Genomic DNA, 21994 nt, shown 5'->3' with positions numbered 1-21994 from the left:
AGCTAAAGATTTTAGTTATAACTCGAGCTTTATTTTACTAAATTTCCAGTCACTACCATTCAGTATTTAGAGTATACACCCCATGCCATTGAGGATCTTTGGGAACACCATAGTTTGCAGCTGACAAGCATGATGTCAATAACAAGAGTTATGACATTACCTAAAAGGGGTGTTTGATCGTGGAAGGGCACAAACGTCTGAGAGCCAATCACAGCTTATTCACAACCAAGTGTCATTCATATAACATATCTATGCTGTAATTCCTGCTGGTGTGGAGAAGATCCATAAGAGTGCAGCTCTTTCTGTTTGATTGATTATATATGTTGTGAATACGTTAGAATAGATACATAGATACGTAGGTTCAAAGTCTTTCACATATCATGTCATTAATGTTTTTGATCCCCAAAGAAAGGCAAAGTACCCAATTCAAAGACAATTTCCAATTTTGCCATAAATTGGCCGCAAAAACGCCTTTATTCGTTGGGAAAATTGTATTGCATTTGTAAAACTTGATGCAATAACTGAAAACCATCCACAACCTACAGTGAGATTTCTAGAAAAGGTTGATTTTCATATTTACTATTATCTTTGTTTGGCACCACCATGTTCTGGGCATGGGATATTTAATAAGCACTTTACCACATTACATTTACAGATATAATAAGAGTGGATTAGCATGCTTATGAGCTTACTACATATGCTGTCAGTGTTATTGTATGAATGGACTTATCATAACTTGCTGGTGAATTTACATCCTTAAGAATTAATGGAAATAGCTGAACTGGAGTGAAAAATGGCTACAAAATGTCACATGAATTTGGACAATGTAAAAGTGTTTACAGCCTTCAGGTAGGTGATCATGAGAGAGAGATGCTATAAAGCAATCATTAAACAGAAGTGCACAATTAATTTAAATGGAAATGGTTTATTCTCTAATAAGGACTGTTCCCTGTACCTTCCCCTCAGTAAACACTATTGGGACTGTTCCCTGTACCTCATCCTTAGAAAAACACTACTGGGGCTGTTCCCTGTACCTCCTCCTCAGTAAACACTATTGGGACTGTTCCCTGTACCTCATCTTTTGTAAACACTACTGTGGCTGTTCCCTGTACCTTCTCCTCAGTAAACAGTACTGGGGCTGCTCTATGTACCTTCTCCTCAGTACAGGGACTGTTGGGACTGTTCCCTGTACCTCATCCTTAGTAAACACTGCTGGGGCTGTTCCCTGTACCTTATCCTCAGTAAACACTACTGGGGCTGCTCCATGTACCTTCTCCTCAGTACAGGGACTGCTGGGATTGTTCCCTGTACCTCATCCTTAGTAAACACTACTGGGGCTGTTCCCTGTACCTTCTCCTCAGTAAACACTGTTCCCTGTACCTCATCATTAGTAAAAACTGCTGAGGCTGTTTCCTGTACCTTCTCAGTAAACACTGCTGTCCCCTGTACCTCTTCCTCAGTAAACATTATTGGGACTGTTCCCTGTACCTTCTTCTCAGTAAACACTTTTGGGACTCTTCCCTGTACCTTCTTCTCAGTAAACATTATAGAAGTGTTAGAAGCGCAGCTAAGGTAAGTAAAAAACACATGTACCACTTTTGCCATACACATGAAATGTGTGTTTGGTAGAGTAAATGCCAATTTTTGTTTATTGTACAGTAATTCATTGTACATCATATTATTCTATTATATCTTAAAGCTTTTGCATTTCACTGTGAACTGTTATTGATCATACCAGTGTGTGTGTGAAAGAGTTGTGGTTTGCACACTATTCACACTATGTTTTACCATTCTATGTTTTAGTGAATGTTTTTGTTGTTCAGATGGTGATGGACTTGGTTCCCGGCATTGGCAGCCTGATGAATGTTTCATATTGGGCACTAGGCTAAACCACTGTAATTTAATCCTGCCCCTCTCTATAAAATTTGGCCTTAATCTTTTGTACTTTGTCCACCTAAAGAGATACTATTGGCACCAAAACAACTTCAGCTCTAAGGGACACTATATGTATCTAAACAATTTAGCTGAATGAAGCAGTTATAGTGTATAGATTATGCTCATGCAGTTTTACTGCTCAATTATTTTCCATTTAGAAGTTAATTTACTTTGGTCCTATTTATGCAGCCCTAGCCAAACCTTCCTTGGTTGTAACTCACACAGCCTACATTAAAAAAAATTAAATCAGACCTTAACTTACTTCAGAAGTTTTTATCTCCTTAATTTTAACTTATGTCTTACCAATAAAATGTTCAAGTACATTATATTTCTCAAGACACGTAGCCAGCTGAAGGCTGGCTAAGTTCATGGGAACTGTAGCTAGCAAGAACTTTAATGCTAAAGGTAAGACATTACTATTTGAGAACACTACTTAACAGTTTAGTTCAATTTCTATATTATATTTGCAGCATATCAGACGAAGTCTTACCTGACTGTTGTATAGTTCCTGCCTGGATAAGACCACAGTAGATAACTTTCAGCAGGTGGAAAAGGGAGGGACTTAAAGCACAGAGCCAGGGGAGCTTTTTAGAGACTGCAGGGAAGAAAGTGAAGCATGGAGCTGTAGGAAAGCTGACATACATTGTCTCTTCACCTTTCACACTGTTCAGCAGAAGTACCAGTCTTAAACAATACAGAAGACATGAAGTTAAAATGTAGGCTGTATTCGGAAAAGTTGAGTTCTGCCAACTGTATCCAGTGGTGCTAGCTGCCTATGACAGCCATTAAGCATGCCGTTTTTTCCAGGCAGCAAATTTACTGGCCAAAAAGGAGTCATTGGGAAGAACGGGTGGCTGTCAGACAGCCAATGAGGGTTAATCACATATTTGGGCAAACAACCATAAACATGGTTGTTGTTTTTTTTTTTTTTCCCTCTCACAGCAATATAGGGGGATAATAACGGGGGAGAGGAGGAAACGAAGTACTAATAATTAAAAGGACAAAAACAAACATTTGATTAAAGAGACACATCTCAAAGGTGTAAGTTTACACACAAAAAAAAGTTAAAAACTCCAACAGAAAACCAAAAACAATTGTACATTTTAATTAATTTATTTTTTATTGCAGCAAAAACCTGTGCACTGCTTCAGCTGCCCCTATGGGTGAGACTTTATTGGTGCCAGGATGATTGTATACAAAATCATATGCAATGTATCTATTTATTTATTTTACATTGCTTTAAATTACAATCTGTATTTAACCAAATACTGGCATACATGTCTATTCTAACAAGAGCTGGAAAACTACAGCACATGCCGGTTAACCTCCTTTCCACGTATTGTGCTAGAATAATCGCAAGCATGCATAAAGGTCACAAAATAAACATGGTTTGTTATTGACTTTGCTCTTTTAAAATGTATGAGGATGATGGAAATATAGGAAGATGGAGAATAAAAGGATGCCGATTAAAAGAGAAGAACTCTGGACATACAGGAATTGAGTCTGGAATAAAGGATAATTAAAAGAGAATTTTGGAAATACCTGTAAAAAAGCAACATTTTGAATGAGAGGTACAGTAATCTGAAAGCATTGAGCATGGAGGCTGGAAATGGGGGGCAATGTTGGAATTGTGCAGGGAAGCTAGACATTTGGATGAAGAGGCTAGAAATATATAGGGAAAGGATTGACAAATTCTGGGCCTGTGTGACAGGAAAATGGGGTAGCCATAAATATTAATGGGGCAGCAGGTGAGATTAGTGGGATAGGGGCTTTCGGTAAGTGTTGAAAAAATAAAAAACACCTGTGCTCATCTACATAGACTAATAACTGTTTAATAGTTTAATAATTTATATAGCCCAATAATGCAGTGAAAATCTTTTTACTGTTCAATATTTAGGCTAGCAATTTTTATAGAGAGTCAATAGTTATATACTCCTAATCATGATGTACTTTGTTCATCTATACTCACATTATAAACTCTGCAAAATGCAGCTTTACTAAGTAAACAGAACATTTATTCTAAAGCAGTTAATCTAAAAAAAAATGATTTCATTATCTTCAAACTCGAAGGCACATTTTTCAGTAAACAGTGAGTTGTGCTGTACTAGCGGCTAAGCTGAAGAATAACCTCCTACATATTGCAATGATTATATGCACACTGTCCGTCTGGATTAATATTCAGCAATAACTTTGAGTCAGGCTTTCTTGTAGACTTTACCATATTCTTCAAAGGTTTTCATGTGAAAGTACTTTTAATCTATTTACATACATGCATTTTTTTTACATGTATCTAGCCTTTTAATTTATCTACGTACCAGTAAATCTCTCTGTCACTACCTATCTCTTTATCAGATTTGTTTCCATATATTAACACCCTTCCTGGCTTTCCTGTTTCTCCAAGAGTAAGCTGCTTAATGTTAAAGAGCTTGCATATAGACACAGTTACTAGTAATCACATCATTAGGTCTTCATACAGGATTATTGGGATGCACACTACAGAGATCTGTGCAGGTCAATGCACAAAGCCCTAATACACCCTTGATGCTGATAGAATGAATTAATGGGTCCATCTAGTTTAATATCCTGGTGTAATACGCATGTTAGCTTTGTGTGTCAGGGGTCTGGCTCACCCAAGCATACTCTCATCCTAGTGAACAAGAACATGAATCTCCTTTCAATCCATGGAAAGCCAGAATACTACAGGATAGCTCATCTGACAAATGAAGCTACTCTAAAAATGTCCGCTTCTCACATGTGCCATATTCATTTCATTACAAGGGAAGCATAAAGATGTATTTTAATGGTATGTGATTATTATAATGTGTTCTAAAGAATGATACTGTAGATACACCTGAATGAAAAAGGTGCTTGCTCACGAGAGTTTGCAAAGGAGTATTTATACAAATGATATGTATCTACTATTTTGGTAGGAAAATAAACAGATACACATGGAACATCTACAAAAAAACTTGATCCTCTGAAAAAATTTAAGTAGTTATTACCATTGCAAATATGCTTGTGAGGGATGTGCATGGAAAAAAAGTTCAGTTTAGTTTAATTATTTAATTTTCACATTTCAGTTAGAATAAAGTTTAGAAAATATTGATATAGACGAAATAGACTTCATCCAAATTCGAAATTCGAAAAAGTAAAAAGCCCCCGTCGTCATACGCCCACCCAAAAACGAAAATGCAGAAAAACAAAGGGCGAAAATCTCTGGAACAGACACTAAAACACTACAAAATTTTCATGATAACAAATGCCCAAGGTGGCAACACTGAATATTGTACCGTCAACAGTTAAGGTGAAAAAACAACACCCTGTCAGCTTAATTTATGCTATCCGGTGCATCTGCTTGCCTTCATTGGCCAAGTGTCTGTGACAAAATCACATTCACTGGCTGTCCTCTTACATAAATCACAAGAATGAACACATTTTATTGGACAAATCTGAACAATCTATTGGACCTGATTGGGCAAGCAAGCATTAAATCACACAAAAGAACAGGCTGATACTAGTGACCATTATTCGATTCCTTTCCGTTCCCTCCTATTGTCCACTATTGTTTCGGTTCAATTTGTTACAGGTCGGTTTCATTTGGTTTTGTTGTTGTGGAGATTCGTAAATTCAGCATCAAAATTGGGCAAAATCCTTAACAAATTACACTTGTCTAATGTTTGTTATTTAATTACTGTTGCAAGAAAAAACTGCTGGGACACTACTTTAAGTTTTGCAGACCTTACCAGAATCTAGAATGCTTCATCTGGGGTTCACAAAAAAAGGGTTGGGGGCTGAAACCATTCAACCCATCAAAGTTCTTTTAAGCTCATGACAACACACACACACACACACACACAAAAGAGTCAACCCTGCCAGCATTTGAACCTGCAGTCTCTAAGAGTAGAACAGATTCTACTGATGATGCATTAGTCCACTGATCTAACTCACTGGTAGCAGTGACAACATATGTGCAATTTTTCCCTGTAATAAATAGGTAATAATGTTCAAAAATACACCTCCCTGCATAGAGAGAAGAGAGAGAGAGCGAGCGAGCGTGTGTGCGTGTGTGTGCGTGTGTGTGTGTTTTTGTTTTTTTATGGGACATGAATAAACTGGTCTGCCAAAGATAAGCGTGAAGCGTGTGTTCTATTTTTTTTCATTTTACAAAAATTCCAGATTTCAATAGAAATTAGCACTTTTAATAATTAACTTTGTTACACCCCCTGGCTTTAAGGCAGATTGGTATTTTTTGTTTAGCTTAGTGTAGATAAACTCAAGAAGCAGGCTGGTTCTAACGCTAGGCAAACTATACAGCCATCTTGGATGACTGACAGGAGGAGAGAGTACAACACCCCTCTCCTGCCAGTGATTTCATGTAGTGTGGCCTCGCGGGTAGATAATCTTCTGTATCCTCTACCTGTCTGACAGGAAGTGCTCAACTGAAAGCAACAAACAGCTTCCTGTCAAATCGGGTAGAGGATAGAGAGAGGAGTTGAGCAGGAAAGAAGGAAGAGAGAAATCCACACAAAAGGGCCTGGGGAAGGGGCAATGACACACACAGAGGGGCTGGTGAATGGGACAGTGACACACACAGAGAGGCTGGGGAAGGGGATTATGACACACACAGATGGGCTGGGGAAAGAGACACAGAAACATTTAGAAAGGTTGTAGAAGGGGACAGTGGCACACACAAACAGAGTGGTCTGGAAAGGGGACCATGTCAAACACAGAGGGGCTAAGGAAGGGGACATTAACACAAATAGAGGGGCTGGGGAAAGGCACACAGAGACAGTCATAGTAGTTGCAGAAGGGGATAGTGACACACAAAGAGGGGTTGGGGGAAGGGATAGTGACACAAACACACAAAGGGGTTGGGGAAGATGAAAATGAGGCATGCAAAGGGGTGGGGGAAGACACAAAAAGGGGCTGGAGAAGAGACACACAAAGGTGCCAGGGGGATAAAGAGACACACAAATAGGCTGAGGAAACAAAAAGAGGGCTGGTGGGGAAACACAAAAAGGGCCTGGGACACATATAGAGCCTGAAAGAGTCCCACAAAGGGGCTGCAGGGTCGAGACACTATTGGGGTGGGGAAGGGGAAAAAGAGACACAGGTAGGGGTTAATGGAGAAACAGAGACACAAAGGGGCTGGGGGAGAAAGAGACACACAACATTGTCAATTTTTGTTTTGATGTGCAAGTAGCTGGTTTTGCCTAGAGTGCAAAAGCGTCTTGCACTGACACTGGGCCTTTGCCCAGAGCACCTGCCTTGCTAATACTTCTCATTGAGTCTGTGATTTGGCAGCCACAGAAAGTCTGGGCTAGTTTAAAATAGGAAAGGCAGCAGACAAGATAACATTGTGTAAGCTGTTTTTAGATATAACTCCAATGAAAAAAATGCATAATTACATTTTTAAATTTCATCATGGGTACATCTACTAAATAGAAATTTTCATTGTATTAAAAAAAATAATATTATTTGGATATTGTTGTGTCCCTTTAACACTAACCCACAAAAATAGAATGTAATATAATATAAATATTTGTGTCACATATACTAGAGAAAAATAATGCCAGCAAGAGGTTCTGGAGACATTTATAAACCACTCGACTTTTGGCTGCATGCTGCATGGTTTTTATGTTCCTACTTTCCAGAACCCCTCAATTACATTTGTTTCAATAATACACACTTAACTGTTATCCATCTCTTTCTTTCTCTTGCTCTGTCCCTCTATCATATTACTTACATCATAACTGACAACCAAGATATTTTATAGATTCAAGAATAAGAATGTACCTCCTGGTTCACATATTGCTAAAGATACTGGTCTGTAACACATGTAGAGAAATACGCTAGTTTTTCAGTATGCTAGCCAAATAAATGTCAAGTCTCAGGAAGACTAGGGGGCAATCTGAGGAATGACCAGTAACCACTGATGAAGGTATTGTTCCCCGGGGAGGCCTGATCATGCTAATTACAGTGTTGGATACTTTCTCACTGTCACATAGAGGCAGGGAGTGAGTAAGGCAAAGTCTGTGACTCCCTGTAAACTATTACAAGTCATATTCATCAATATATGCCTGCCTAATGACACACCACACCACATGAGCAGATTGTCTCCCTCTGCAGAATTAAACTTTGATGCAAGAATACATCTGCTGTCATAGACCCATTCTGCATGACACCACAGACAAATCATGATTATTAGGGAGTTTAAAACCAATCACTGCAGTGATATGAACGATGTCAGGGCTAAACATGGTTAATATTAAGTAAAGAGAAACTCTTATTTTGTTGTTGTTTTTAAATAACAGACCTTATGTTGATGAATAACTTTGATATCACTCGGCTGCTTATACCTAATCATTTTGAGTAAAATCTGAGAGACTCTAGAATTACAGTATACACTGCAGTGATATTTGAAGCATCTGTTGCTAGGCAACCTCTCTGGACCACCAAATAGAAGGCATCAATGTTGCTGCTAGTTAAATGTCAAGGTCTAAGAACAGTGAATCCTAGTTTTCTAGTAGAAGACAGTTAATTAACCTCACATTTGCAAAAAGCACACATCTATGTAAAATAGGGTTGCTCTCGTTTAATATACTGAAGCAGTAATATTTTCCTGTGTCTTACCAAATGTTTACCTATGTTAGCTGCTGTCGCCACCATGTGCGTACATGCATGTGGTTTTAAAACGTTACTTAATTGACATTTGGATTGAACCACTGCTTTTTAATTATTTAAAACACTGAAGCACTTGGAATCATTCTCCTGAAACAGATATGACGAGGAAAGAAATAAGAAACAAATTTGCAAGAAATGCGTCGAAGGCTTGTCAGTATAAGAAGGTAATTTAACTACAATAGGTAGATCACCTAATTAGATTATTAAAACAAAACAATGATATCTGATAAATATAAACATGAAATTATTGTGAGTCATCATATGGCTATGTTTAAGATATTTCTAATTAAATATATAATTATTTTGTCACAAATTGTACTGTGCAGACTTTCACAGATCACATACCTTGTTTTTTGTAGATGGAAGATAGTAAAAATTAAGAATAATCATAGATAGTATACCTCCTAACTAGCACATGCACACTCATTGACCTATACCCTAAATTTTATATTCTACAATAATGTAGAATTCATTCTCCACTACGTTACAGGTCCATTTGGGTTCTTTTTTTGTTGTTGTTGTGGCTATTTTTAAATTAAGGATCCGAACTGGGCAAAATGCAATTCAGTCTAGAACAAATGGCACATCAAATATTTCTCATTTAATTACTGTTGCAAGAAATACCTACTGGAACACTACTTTAAGTATCCCATGATCAAAACTGCTCAGTTTTGCGGGCCATTTCCAAGAATGCAGAATGCTTTATCTTTGGTTCACAAAAACTAAGGGAAGTGTTCTAAAGCCATTGGGCCCATCGATGTTCTTTTAAGCTCTTGACAACACACACACACAAAAAAATTGTGTATTGCACCAATAGTGACATTATCTGTGCAATTTCCTCTGTAATGAATAGGTAATAATGTTCAGATTACCTCCCTGCAGTCTGGGGGCCCATTAGGGTATGTGTGTGTGTGTGTCAGTGAGTGTCTATGTGTGCGTGTGTGTGTTGTTATGGGACATGAATAAACTGGTCTGCCAAAGATAAGTGGAGCGTGCACTCCTGGTCTTGAGTGGCATCTGTCTTATTTTTAATGAAATGAGTGTGACCGGAACTATCTCCCACTATTTTTAAGCCGTAGGAGGACACGTATGTCCTACATCACCTTTTAGGAACACTACAGATGCCTAAAGCACTTTAGCTTGTTGAAGTGCATTATGTGTGAAGAGTATGTTCTACTTTTTTTCATTTTACAAAAAGTGCAGATTTCAATAGAAATTAGCACTTTTAATAATTACCCTTGTTGCATCCCCTGACTTTAGACAGACTGTTACTTCCTTGTTGTTTAACTTAGTGGAGTTTAATTCAAAAAGCAGGCATTTGCAGTGCCAGTGCTAATGCTAGGTATACTATGCAGCCGCCTAGGGTGTACCGGCCCTGGTGTGAGCAATGTCCAGGCTCTGGGTGACTGGCACGAGGAAAGTGCACAGCACACTACTGCCAGTGACTTCATGTAGTGTGACCACATGGGTAGATAATTATCTTGTCTGCTCACCCAGCCACTTCAGGGTTTTGTAACCTTTAAATCCCATACTACAACTACCACACTTCCCATTAGGTAGAGTAGGTACAGGCACATGTGTGTAGGGATGGCACAGGTGCCTACTCTGCCAATGGCTTCAGTGCCCTTGATATCTTGCCACCTGTGTGGATGCAGAACTATGTAAAAGCTGGGTTCAATTTGAGGTATCTTGATAAGTGCAGTGACAATAGACTTAACAAAGTGATCTCCAGCAAATATAAAGGAGAATGGAGAGGATTGGGTTACAATTGCCACCTCAATAAAGCATGGCAGGTACATATACACACTGCCACACACTGAATACACAAACTACTATCCATACTGTTATACACAGACTAGTACCCACACTATTTTAAAAACATACACAGACTAATACACTCACACTACTATAAACTATTATAACTCACTCACACTATATTATACACACAACTTGCCACATTATTACAAACACTGGTGCACATACACAGACATGCTGGTTAGCTCATTAAATGTGGACTATTCAGACATCCCTATTACAGCTCTCCCTGCATGATCCTAGTACCCTTTATTTGAGCACAAGCACATCTAATTATAGACTCATGCAAAAATTCCTGGAGACAATTTCCTGCTCTCACTAAAAGTTGGACACTAGCCCAGGACAGCGAGACAGAACCCTGAAATAGGGCTGTCCCACCAAAATCAAGACAGTTACCCGAACATACAATCTATACACACAAACACACATACGTACATATGCATTAACCCCTTAAGGACGGAGCCAAATGTACACGTTGTGAACGAAACAAAATGTAAACAAAACCTGGCATTTGCGCTATATGTCTGTCCAACCGTAATTCACCTCTTTCATATTAAATGCACCCCCCCTTATTATATATAATTTTATTCAGGGGAAACAGGGCTTTCATTTAATATCAAATATTTAGCTATGTCTCACGTGTAAAACAGTATCCCCTATGTACAGTTTTTATGGTGTTTTGGGAAGTTACAGGGTCAAATATAGCGTGTTACATTTGAAATTGAAATTCGCCAGATTGGTTACGTTGCCTTTGAGACTGTATAGTAGCCCAGGAAATACATTTACACCCATAATGGCATACCATTTGCAATAGTAGACAACCCAAGGTATTGCAAATGGGGTATGTCCAGTCTTTTTTAGTAGCCATTTGGTCACAAACACTGGCCAAAGTTAGTGTTAGTATTTGTTTGTGTGTGAAAAATGCAAAAAACACCAATTTTGGCCAGTGTTTGTGACTAGGTGGCTACTAAAAAAGACTGGACATACCCCATTTGCAATACCTTGGGTTGTCTACTATTGCAAATAGTTTCATAGGGGTAATTTTCATTCTTGGGCTACCATAGGGTCATAAAGGCAACGTAAGCAATCTGGCGAATTTGAATGTGAAAAAAATGAAACACAAGCCTTATATTTGACGCTGTAATTTTTGAAAACACCATAAAACCTGTACATGAAGGGTACTGTTGTACTCGGGAGACTTCGCTGAACACAAATATTTGTGTTTCAAAACAGTAAAAAGTATTGCAGCAATAATATTGTCCGTGTAAGTGCTGTTTGTGCGTGAAAATTGAAAAAAATGACACTTTTACTGGCGATATCATCGTTGTAATACATTTTACTGTTTTGAGTTCAGTGAAGTCTCCCGAGTAAAACAGTACCCCCCATGTACAGGTTTTATGGTGTCTTGGAAAATTATAGGGTTAAATATAGTGCTAGCAAATTAAATTCCCTATACTTTCGGCATGGGTTGTCAGGCAGGTCCCGCTAATTGTAATTAATGAGGATACCTAATTATGTAAAAATATTACATAAATATATATGTAGAATTAATATATAATTTTTTTAAAATATTTTTATTTATATATAGGTATATATATAGTGATATATACGTATATATTTATGTATATAGATATATATTATTTTTTTCTATGTGTATTTTGATATAAATATATATATATATTAATATCACAATACAGTTAGAATGAAATAAAACACATCTATATATTTATTTATATTTTTTTTTTATTTTTTTTTAATTTAATTTTTTTACGTATTTACATTTTTTTTATTATATATAAATATATATAACAATAATTATATATATATTTAATCAGTATCAGTCTACGTGTAATTTGATATTAATATATATATATATATATATATATATATAATTATATATATATATTAATATTAAAATACACATAGGCAGTGTATATGTGTGTGTGTGTGTATATATGTGTATATATATACTTAGATCATATATATATAATATATATATATATGATCTAAGTATATGGTTTTGTTTTTTTTACACTTATTTTAACTTTTTTTTATTTGATTTCAGCCAGCAGGGGGACTAACAGTCATTACAGTTAGTCCCCCTGCTGGCAATGCACCAGCCAGCTATCCCGGCCATGTGATTGTGAGGTCCTCGCTCTCACATAGCCCGGGGGTGCTGAAGAGGATGGAGGTGCCGCGGGGGGCTCCCTGGGAGTCCCCCCAACCGCGATCGCCGGCGTGGGATCGCCGGTGACCGGGTAAGTAACAAAAAAACGGAGGGCGTACAATTACGTCCTGCAGCGTTTAGAGCCGCTTTTAAAAGGGCATAATTGTACGCCCTCCGGTCTAAAGGGGTTAAAACATAAACATATGCATCCATTCACACAGACAAACACACACACACACATATTATAACTGTGTGTGCGTGTACGTGAGAATGTGTACATGTGTGAATACAACTTTTTTTCATATTGTTTTTACATTTGGGAGATTGTGGCAGTTGGAGGGAGTTTGAGAATTCCTACTTGTGATATAAATCTGGCCCATACTGGGTGCATCCCAGACTGTTCAAATGTGACTAGACAACATGGCAGATCATTTTACAGCTCCCCATGTAATATTAAAGGGACACTATAGGCACCCACACCACTTCAGCTAATGGAAGTGGTCTGGGTGCACTGTCCCTTTTGTACTTAGTGAAACTGCAACGCTTACATTGCAGCTCTAAGTCTGCCTCTAGTGGCTGCCTCCCAGACAATCACTGGAGGCGTTTCCTGCATCCAAACTGAACTTTTGTTCGGTAACTGACGCTAGACGTCTGCATGAGGACATCCAGCGTCAAATGTTTACCCATAGGAAAGCACTGATTAAATGCATTCCTATGGGGATGTCTACTGCGCACACAGCATTAACAGAAACAATAGCAATCCCACTCAGGTAACTCTGTGTCTGGGAGATGGTCTGTTTAAACACTGTTAGGTTAATGAACCTACAGATACATAGACACCTAACATGAAAAAGCATGAAAACACAGTGAAAACACTAGTCACCCACACATGTTTGGTATCCCCGAATCTCTCATCCCGAGTGCCCATCCTGCCAAAATAGTGCCCTGATCCCTTGTTCATAGCGGAAACACTACTCAAAATAAGTTTTGACTGGCTGCGGCTGAGAGTTATTCCGAGAAACAGTGTCACATTGCTGCCATCCTATGCTGATTTCTCAGAGGGGACACTGGGAGACATGGGGCACTGAGACATTGTGATACATAGGGGACACTGAGACATGGGGACACGAAAGGAGACATGGGGCACTGAAACACTGGGGACACAGACACTAGGGGACACTGGGAGACATGAGGACACTGGAATACTAGGAGACACTTGGATACTTAGGGACACTAAGACACTGGGAGGCAGGGAGACAATAGGAGCAATTCATCTATTATTCAGCAGAATCAAACTGTAAGTAGTTTTTTTGTATTGGTGATTTTAGATAATTTTGTTAATTAATTATGCAAATTAGTAAGGCCAGCATTTTTTTCCCAAAAAAGGTGGCAACCCTAACTATCCTTCACATACTTTTGCTTAAGTATGGAAACTTATGAAGGATGTATGGTAACAAAACTTGTGTGGACTGGCTGACAATGGAATTAGTTAAGATAAAGCTGACTTTGTGCATAATGCAAATGCTCTTGCTGCTTTACTCTCTCTAACACTGTGGCATGTCCCCTTTTTTCTACACTTACTATATACACATTTTATCTGTCCTAGACTATACACCAGGAACTTCTGCCTGCTAGTAAGAAGGTAAGGAGACAAGTGTACATGTCAGTGCTAGCGGACAGTCCTTAGAAAGTGTGGAGCAAACACATAATTAGATGCATTTATGCCAAGCTCTGGGTGCTGTCTTCATAGTATGCCCTTAGTTGGCCAGCCTGCATGATTGGCAGGCAGCCTGACATGCATTCATGCTAGGCTGACCTTCCAATTCTATTCTATACCCTCTATTTGGGCATGTTCATCCCTTTTGGCAGTTCTGATGACATGATTCGCCTCAGTGGCACACCCTTTTACCCCGCCCATTAACTTTCTGGTTTACTGGACAATGCTGTTTTAGCGGTATGGATTTACTTGAAAGATAAGAGCATAAATTAGAAAGAGATTAGCATAGGGTATGTGTTTTCTTATAGTTGCATACTAAAAGTTTCCCTCCAACACCATCTCCATCAGATACATGACGCTTGGGAGGTATGACTGTTTTAGTGTTTTTGGTTCGATAAGATTCTGTAATTAAGCCCATCATAATTGTCAGCACCAGGACCAATGAGCTCTTAATCTGGCCCTGTGGACAAGGAGCCATAGCAATGTGATTAACACTATTTTAGTACATTTACTGGTGTATCTTCACAATAATATAAAGTACTTCATCTTATGTTTTAAAGAGAAATAGATCAGACATTAAGAAAAGAAGAATCAATTCTGAAAGAGGAAGAGGAGAGGAAACAATAGGAGAAAGTTAAGTTTGAGGTCACAGAGCCATTTTAAGCACTTCTATCAATTCCCAGCTGCATTAATAACTGGGAAAATAGCAATCAAACTTTTTCTAAAATATCTAGTATATATATGGGAGAGGTATTAGCAGTAGAAAGAGGGAAGTGCTCATGCCATTGTACACTGGTGAGACCTCACTTGGAGTACTGTACACAGTACTGGAGACCATATCTTCAGAAGGATATTGATACATTAGAGAGAGTTCAAAGCAGGACTACTAAACTGGTTCATGGATTGCAGGATAAAACTTACCAGGAAAGGTTAAAGGATCTTAACATGTATAGCTTGGAGGAAAGACGAGACAGGGGGGATATGATAGAAACATTTAAATACATAAAGGGAATCAACACAGTAAAGGAGGAGACTATATTTAAAAGAAGAAATACTACCACAACAAGAGGACATAGTCTTAAATTAGAGGGACAAAGGTTTAAAAATAATATCAGGAAGTATTACTTTACTGAGAGGGTAGAGGATGCATGGAATAGCCTTCCAGCAGAAGTGGTAGAGGTTAACACAGTAAAGGAGTTTAAGCATGCGTGGGATAGGCATAAGGCTATCCTAACTATAAGATAAGGCCAGGGACTAATGAAAGTATTTAGAAAACTGGGCAGACTAGATGGGCCGAATGGTTCTTATCTGCCATCACATTCTATGTTTCTATGTTTCTATGTTTCTATATACTTTCAAACCTCATATATCCAAAAATTGACTTTTAGCAAGCTAGGCATTAAATGTTGCAGCTTATTTTTGCCAAAAGGTTATATACCAATTACGTATATCCTCCATCACCCTGTTATGAAGAAGTGACTTTTTCAGGTGATAAGTGATGGTAAGAAAAAAGCAATTAAAAATAAAGTCAGACAAACCATTACAATTTTTAAAAGTGGAGGTCTTTACTTTAGTGTAATTGCAAATATTGCCAAGGTGCCTGTAAATACAGTTAAGTACTTGAATCTGGCAGAAACTCTGACAGGAAGAGGTCCTTTCAGACCTAATGCCCTAATGCCAAAACAGAGTCAGAAGACGTTTCTAAAAAATCAACAATTTGATGATAGGCAGCTCACAGGACAGCAGCTTTAACTATGGCTTAAAACTTATCAAACTAAACAAGACTTTCGACTGTGAAGAAAAGACTTTGAGCAGCAGATTTGGCAGGCCAAGTGGTAGTAGGAAAGCTGTTGCTAAGATGGACAAATAAGAAAAAGCGATTTGTCTAAACCAGTGGAATATAGCTATTGCCCTTTGGAAAACTGGAAGAAGGTCTTACACATTTGAAGTCTTTGTTTTATCAGGATTGTACAGTGTTGAGTAGGGGAGAGGATTGTTCCCCATTGTAAAACATAGAGAAGGAAGTGCAATAGTCTGATGTATGTCTAGGTGGTCAGTGGTTTACATAGAATCCAAGTAAGGCATCATGGAGTATTTAAAGGAGCACTCCACTGCCCAAGTAAAAAAAAAAAAAAAATCACTGTTTAACAGATATACCCCAAGTGAAAACATACCTGCATTTAATTATGCATTTTTGTCAATGGGACAATAAAAATTGCTTGCAAAACCTGCAGTTTTTTGTCTGTTGCCCTTGCAATCTCTCCCCTTCTAACCCCACCCAGAAATTCTGTTACTGTCCAATCACAGACTGCTAAATACAGCTCAATGAGAAGTCTCTGCAAGGCAGGTACTCTGGCAATTGCTGATTCTTGAGTTTATCTCCATTGAGTTAACCAAACCAGGAAGCAACATGACCTGCTGTCTGATTGAAAGCCAAGTAGGTATAAACAGGTAAGTTTATAAAAGCACACATTTCTATTGAAATCTGCACTTTCTGTAAAATGAAATAAAGAGGACACACTCTTCACACAAAAAGCTTTTCAGGAAGGTTAAGTGCTTTATGGGTGTCCCTTTAAGCATACTTCCATTCTGCCTGCTATTCATTGTCACCGTACTGTGTAAACAATACAGGCACAGGTGCAGAGCAAAATACAAAACAGCACAATGGAATCTACAAAATAACCCTGATATATCTATATCAGGATATTTGTTCATGTTGCAATAGGAGCTTCCTGTGTATATAAAACACAAAGCATCTACTTTAAATGGACACTATAGGCACCCAGACCATTTCAGTTCATTGAAGTGGTCTGGGTGCAGTGTCCCAGGCCCCTTTACCTGCAATTGAAATTTAGCTTTTGATAAACTGCAATAATTACCTTGCAAGGTTAATTCCACCTCTATGGGTAGTTAGGCAACTTTTGGTTGCCTAACTGATGCCAGAGACATCCAGCATCCACCAAAACACCATAGGGGCATGCACATTAGGTCCCCCCCTTTGACTGATGTCAGCAGAGAATGCTCAAGAGAGGGGGGCACTATAGGTAACTATAGTGCTAGTAAAACAACTTTGTTTTCCTATTTATATTATAGTTTCTCTTTCATTATGTTATGCCAGAATTATTCCCACATACAATCAAAGTGCGTATATTTTGCGGGCATTTAGGCAAATGCAAAGAATAAAATGAGTTACCCGCGCACAAGCCCAAAACCCTATGGATATTTAAATTAATGGAGGTTATTTAGTGACTCCAATGGCTATTAGATGTAAGCCCACCTGGCACGTCAAGGCAAACCTCTTAGGTCAGTCCTACACTAACAATTCACCTTGATTTAGGCATATGCGTTTATAAAAAATATATCTTAGTAAAGTATTTGACCATTTTCATGTACGCTTTGTTTCCCACGTACCATGTACATTATATTTGTATGCTACTTTTTTTTGTTTTTACTGCAGATACTATTATCACTTCTATTAATGGCCCTATACTTGTGTGTCTCACACATTTTCTTAATATTGTAATATAAAGGCAATGTTTCAGGACTGCCCTATTTTTATATACTAGCTCTGCAATCCAAGTTTTAAATACATGTTACTCTTATTTTTAGGTTTTCAAAAGGATCTTGGCAGTAAAGAAGTTAAACAGAAAATTAGCTATTCTTTTATTCCTCGCTCTCCACAACAGTAAACAATACCAGCATTTAGTTGTTCAATTTAATGTACTTTTTGCCAGGTAAAAATAAAACGTGCCAACAGTTTCTTTTTGTGAAAAAAACAAAAACAAAAAAAACCTAGCAAATTTCAGACCTGCTGTGGTCTGAATGCAGAGAGCAGCAAACCATAGCTGACAAGCATGGTCGCTGCCAAACGTACGTCCCCAATGCCGGCAACAGTCACAAACCATATGCAGAGATAAAAATCAGGAGGCCTCTGCAGAACAGAAGCATTGGAACAGACCATTATCCTGCACAGGTTTATAGGAAGAAATACTGAATAAACTCTGCTGGCTTCACTGCATGCCAGCTGTGGAGGGGCAATTCATTATTCTGATAACAATTGTGCTGTCAGTCAGTCCCATGCAATTAATAAGAAGTAAGGAGGCTGTTCGATGTGCATAGCACTTCTCTTTAGAAAGATATATTTGAATCTAAAGTCACATTAAATGCAAACCATTTGCAAAAAAAAAAATAAACATTCACATAAAACAAAAAGAATTGTAACTTTTTAGTGTTAAAGTGGACCACAAATCCAACAAAAGAGATTTAGAGATACATCTTCTAAATATTATATCTTCTTTAAAGGACCACTATAGGCACCCAGACCACTTCAGTTTAACCCCGCAGAGAAACATCAGAGAAACTGTGTCAGAGAAACTGCTATGTTTACATTGCAGGGTTAATCCAGCCTTTAGTGTCTGTCTCCCTGACAGCCACTAGAGGCCGCTTCCGCGATCCTCAATGCAAAAATCTAATTGAACTCACGTTGGACGTCCATAGGAAAGCATTGAGTAATGCTTTCCTATGGGTTGTTTGAATGTGCGCACAGCTCTGGCCGCACATGCGCATTCAGAGCTGACGTCGGCAGAGGGAGAAGTGGTCACCAGCGCCGAGGGAGCCCGACGCTGGATTAAGGTAAGTGGCTGAAGGCCCCCTTCAACACAGCGGGAGGGGAGCTCCAAGGGAGGGGGTACCTAATAACCCTATAGTGCCAGGAAACAAGTTTGTTTTCCTGGCACTATAGTGCTCCTTTAAGTATACCATTTATTATCAGGTTAGCACATCACAGACCCACAAACAGGCAAAGAAATTAGTGAAATCAAATGATTGATTGACGTACTATATTTTCACCTCCACATGACTTTAGCATGTGTTAGTGGGTCTATTAGCCAATTTGGTATTTCCACAGTGTTCTGCTTAGTGATCAGACCATACGTTTATCTACATGTAAGTCAGGCAATTTGTCAGACATACAGTGTTTGCATGGCTCCATCCAAAATGGGACAAAATCATCCAGCTGCGTATGGGGTCATTCAGACTTCAAAATCTGAAGATTGTTCATGATATTTAACAATGTCCAGATATTTCAAGTCATGTCCCAAAATGTCCTGAATTTAGTCTGTATTTCAGCCAGACTGAATACTACAGCTGAAATCTGTAATGTATGCTTCAAATCCAGACCTGGATGCTTCAAATCCAGACCTAGATTTAAAAGAAAAATTAATCTATTTGCCCACTAGATGCTAGCAAATTCTTAAAAAAAAAAAAAGCCCCAAGCCACCTAAATTGTGTGGGGGTGGGGCAGAGACGATGTGCTCCCCTCTGAATATTATAATTAGGTCCCTAATATATTATAATTAGGTCCCTAACATTAATAATATGGCCCCCATAAATATTATAAAATCCCTAACCTACGGATCAGGTCAACTAGCCCAAACCCAATGCTCAGGTTCCCCCCATTGGCATATGGACACTATAGGGTTAGGAATAAATTTTTCTATTCCTAGCACTAAAGTTTTCCTTTAAAGGCAAAGTTTTTATTTAGCCACAGAACTGCAGCATGATGACTGTCTTTTGTTAATTGTATCACTCTGGACCAGAGCCGACGCTTCCGTTAGGCAGTGGCCCAGGACGCTCTGTGAGAGGAGGCACCTGCAGGGGCCATAATGCAGTCTGAATAATCTGTCAGAATAAGCTGGCCGTGTTCAGTCATGGAGACCCCGCCTCCCCTGTGATACAACTGCCGGCGCCCTCCCCTCACTGCCCTCCTTGTTGTAATTAGACTAGATACAATTATTTCAGCAGAACATAGGGGTTATGATTTCCTCTCTCCACCCACAAAGCCGTAAGCCACCCCTCCTATATCTAACCCCGCCTTTTCCTGCCCCAAGCATTTAACTCCACCCCCAGCCTGTCTCAGCCCCCTCCTCCCAAGTCCTACCTCCAAAAAACAAGTCTTTTGAAGAGGAGAGCAGTGGGAGGGTGCAGCTTCCATGTACTGCTACCTCCTGTCCTGTGCCTGCTTGGAGTGACCATGGGAAGACTGGAAGCATGACAACAGAGCAGGTAACATTGACTTCCAGTTCCCCCAGCCCCCACCTGAGTAAGTGAAGGGAGGAGGACAGCTTGCTGTGTGTGTATTAGGCAGTATGTGTGTGTGTGTGTGTATTAGGCAGTGTCTGTGTGTGTGTGTGTGTGTGTGTGTGTGTATTTGACAGTGTGTGTGTTTATTAGGCAGTGACTGTCTCTCTGTTAGAGTGTGTGTGCGTGTGTGTATTAGGCAGTGTGTGAATATGAGGTCGTTTGTGTATGTATTAGGCTGTGTGTGTATATATGTATTATAAAAGTTTGAGTATGAGGCCGTTTTTATGTTTTGGTGTATGTATGTATGTATTCGGCAGTTTATGTGTGTGTGTGTATTAGGCAGTTTGTGTGCATGTATGTATAATGCATTGTTTGTGTATGTAATTGGCAGTGTATGTATTAGGTAGTGTGTGTGTGTGTGTGTGTGTGTGTGTTTATATGTATTAGGAAGTTTGTTTGTGGGTTTGTGTATGTATAAGGTAGTTTGCTAAGAGAGAGAAATACTCCACAAACACAAAGTATTTCAAATTTCTGAAGTGCTTTATGTGTCTGCAGTTTGTCATTTTTGACAGTTTATAAAAGGGCTAATTTTAATGGAATTTTGACCTTTTATAATTGGGGGTCCCACAGCTAAGAAGGTTTTCTCCCACTTTCTTTAGCTCCACAGAGCTAACAGAAGAGGCAGATGTGCTGTACTAGCATGCACCTGCCTTCTCCCTTTCTCAATGAGCTAAACCAACGCTCAATGGGAAACATAGCAAAGCTGTGATTGAGTGTGCATGCACACAACTGTGGCTCCAAAACAGAGACTTTTTAATGAGAAGCCTCTGATTCGAGGGCTTGCAAAAAAAAGCATATTTTCTTTGGGGGTGTATCTGCTAATTCTTTAAAGAAATCTGTGAATTGTTGAAAATAAATTTGTGACACAATGGAACTATCTCATGAGGGGGTGGCAAAATGGATCTTAGGGCAGCAGGACTCCTTGCACCGGCCCTGCTCTGGACACTCCAGGGCAGAGGCGGCTCTAGACTTTATGAGGCCTTAGGCGAAACTCAAACATGAGTTGCAGAGCATGTAATCTCGCGAGACCATCAGAGCATTGCCGTGGTAACCCGCGGCAACGCTCTGATTGGCCGGTTTTTGCGAGACACATGGTCTGCAGCTCTGCTCACTGTGGAGCTGCAGACCGGTGTCTGCGGTGGCTGGCCGGGCAGCCAGGAGGGGCCTCGCACCCGGAGGCATACCGGGCAAGCCGTCGGGTCCCCTCCTGGTGTCAGGTCCTCGGTCACTGACCAAGGACCTGACACAGTCTGCCCACAGGCGGTTTAGGCGGCCGCGAGGCCCTAGCCAGTGCGAGGCCTTAGGCGGCCGCCTAAACCGCCTAATTAGAGAGCCGCCTCTGCTCCAGGGTGCTGGAATTGCTGTATCTGGCAAAGACAATCATATCATAGTCATAGTCATGCATCTTGCCCATCGTAATGTGCGGGAGACAAACAGTTCTCTTGACCATGTCTCTCTGCTTTAACTAGTGGGTTGTTGACATATGATTCTGCTAGCCTATTTGTGGAAACCAGCAGACCTCACAAAGTGAGGAA

The sequence above is a fragment of the Pelobates fuscus genome, chromosome 3 (assembly GCF_036172605.1).
Source record: "Pelobates fuscus isolate aPelFus1 chromosome 3, aPelFus1.pri, whole genome shotgun sequence".
NCBI classification, from domain to species: domain Eukaryota; kingdom Metazoa; phylum Chordata; class Amphibia; order Anura; family Pelobatidae; genus Pelobates; species Pelobates fuscus.
Note: the sequence above shows the minus strand (reverse complement) of the source record.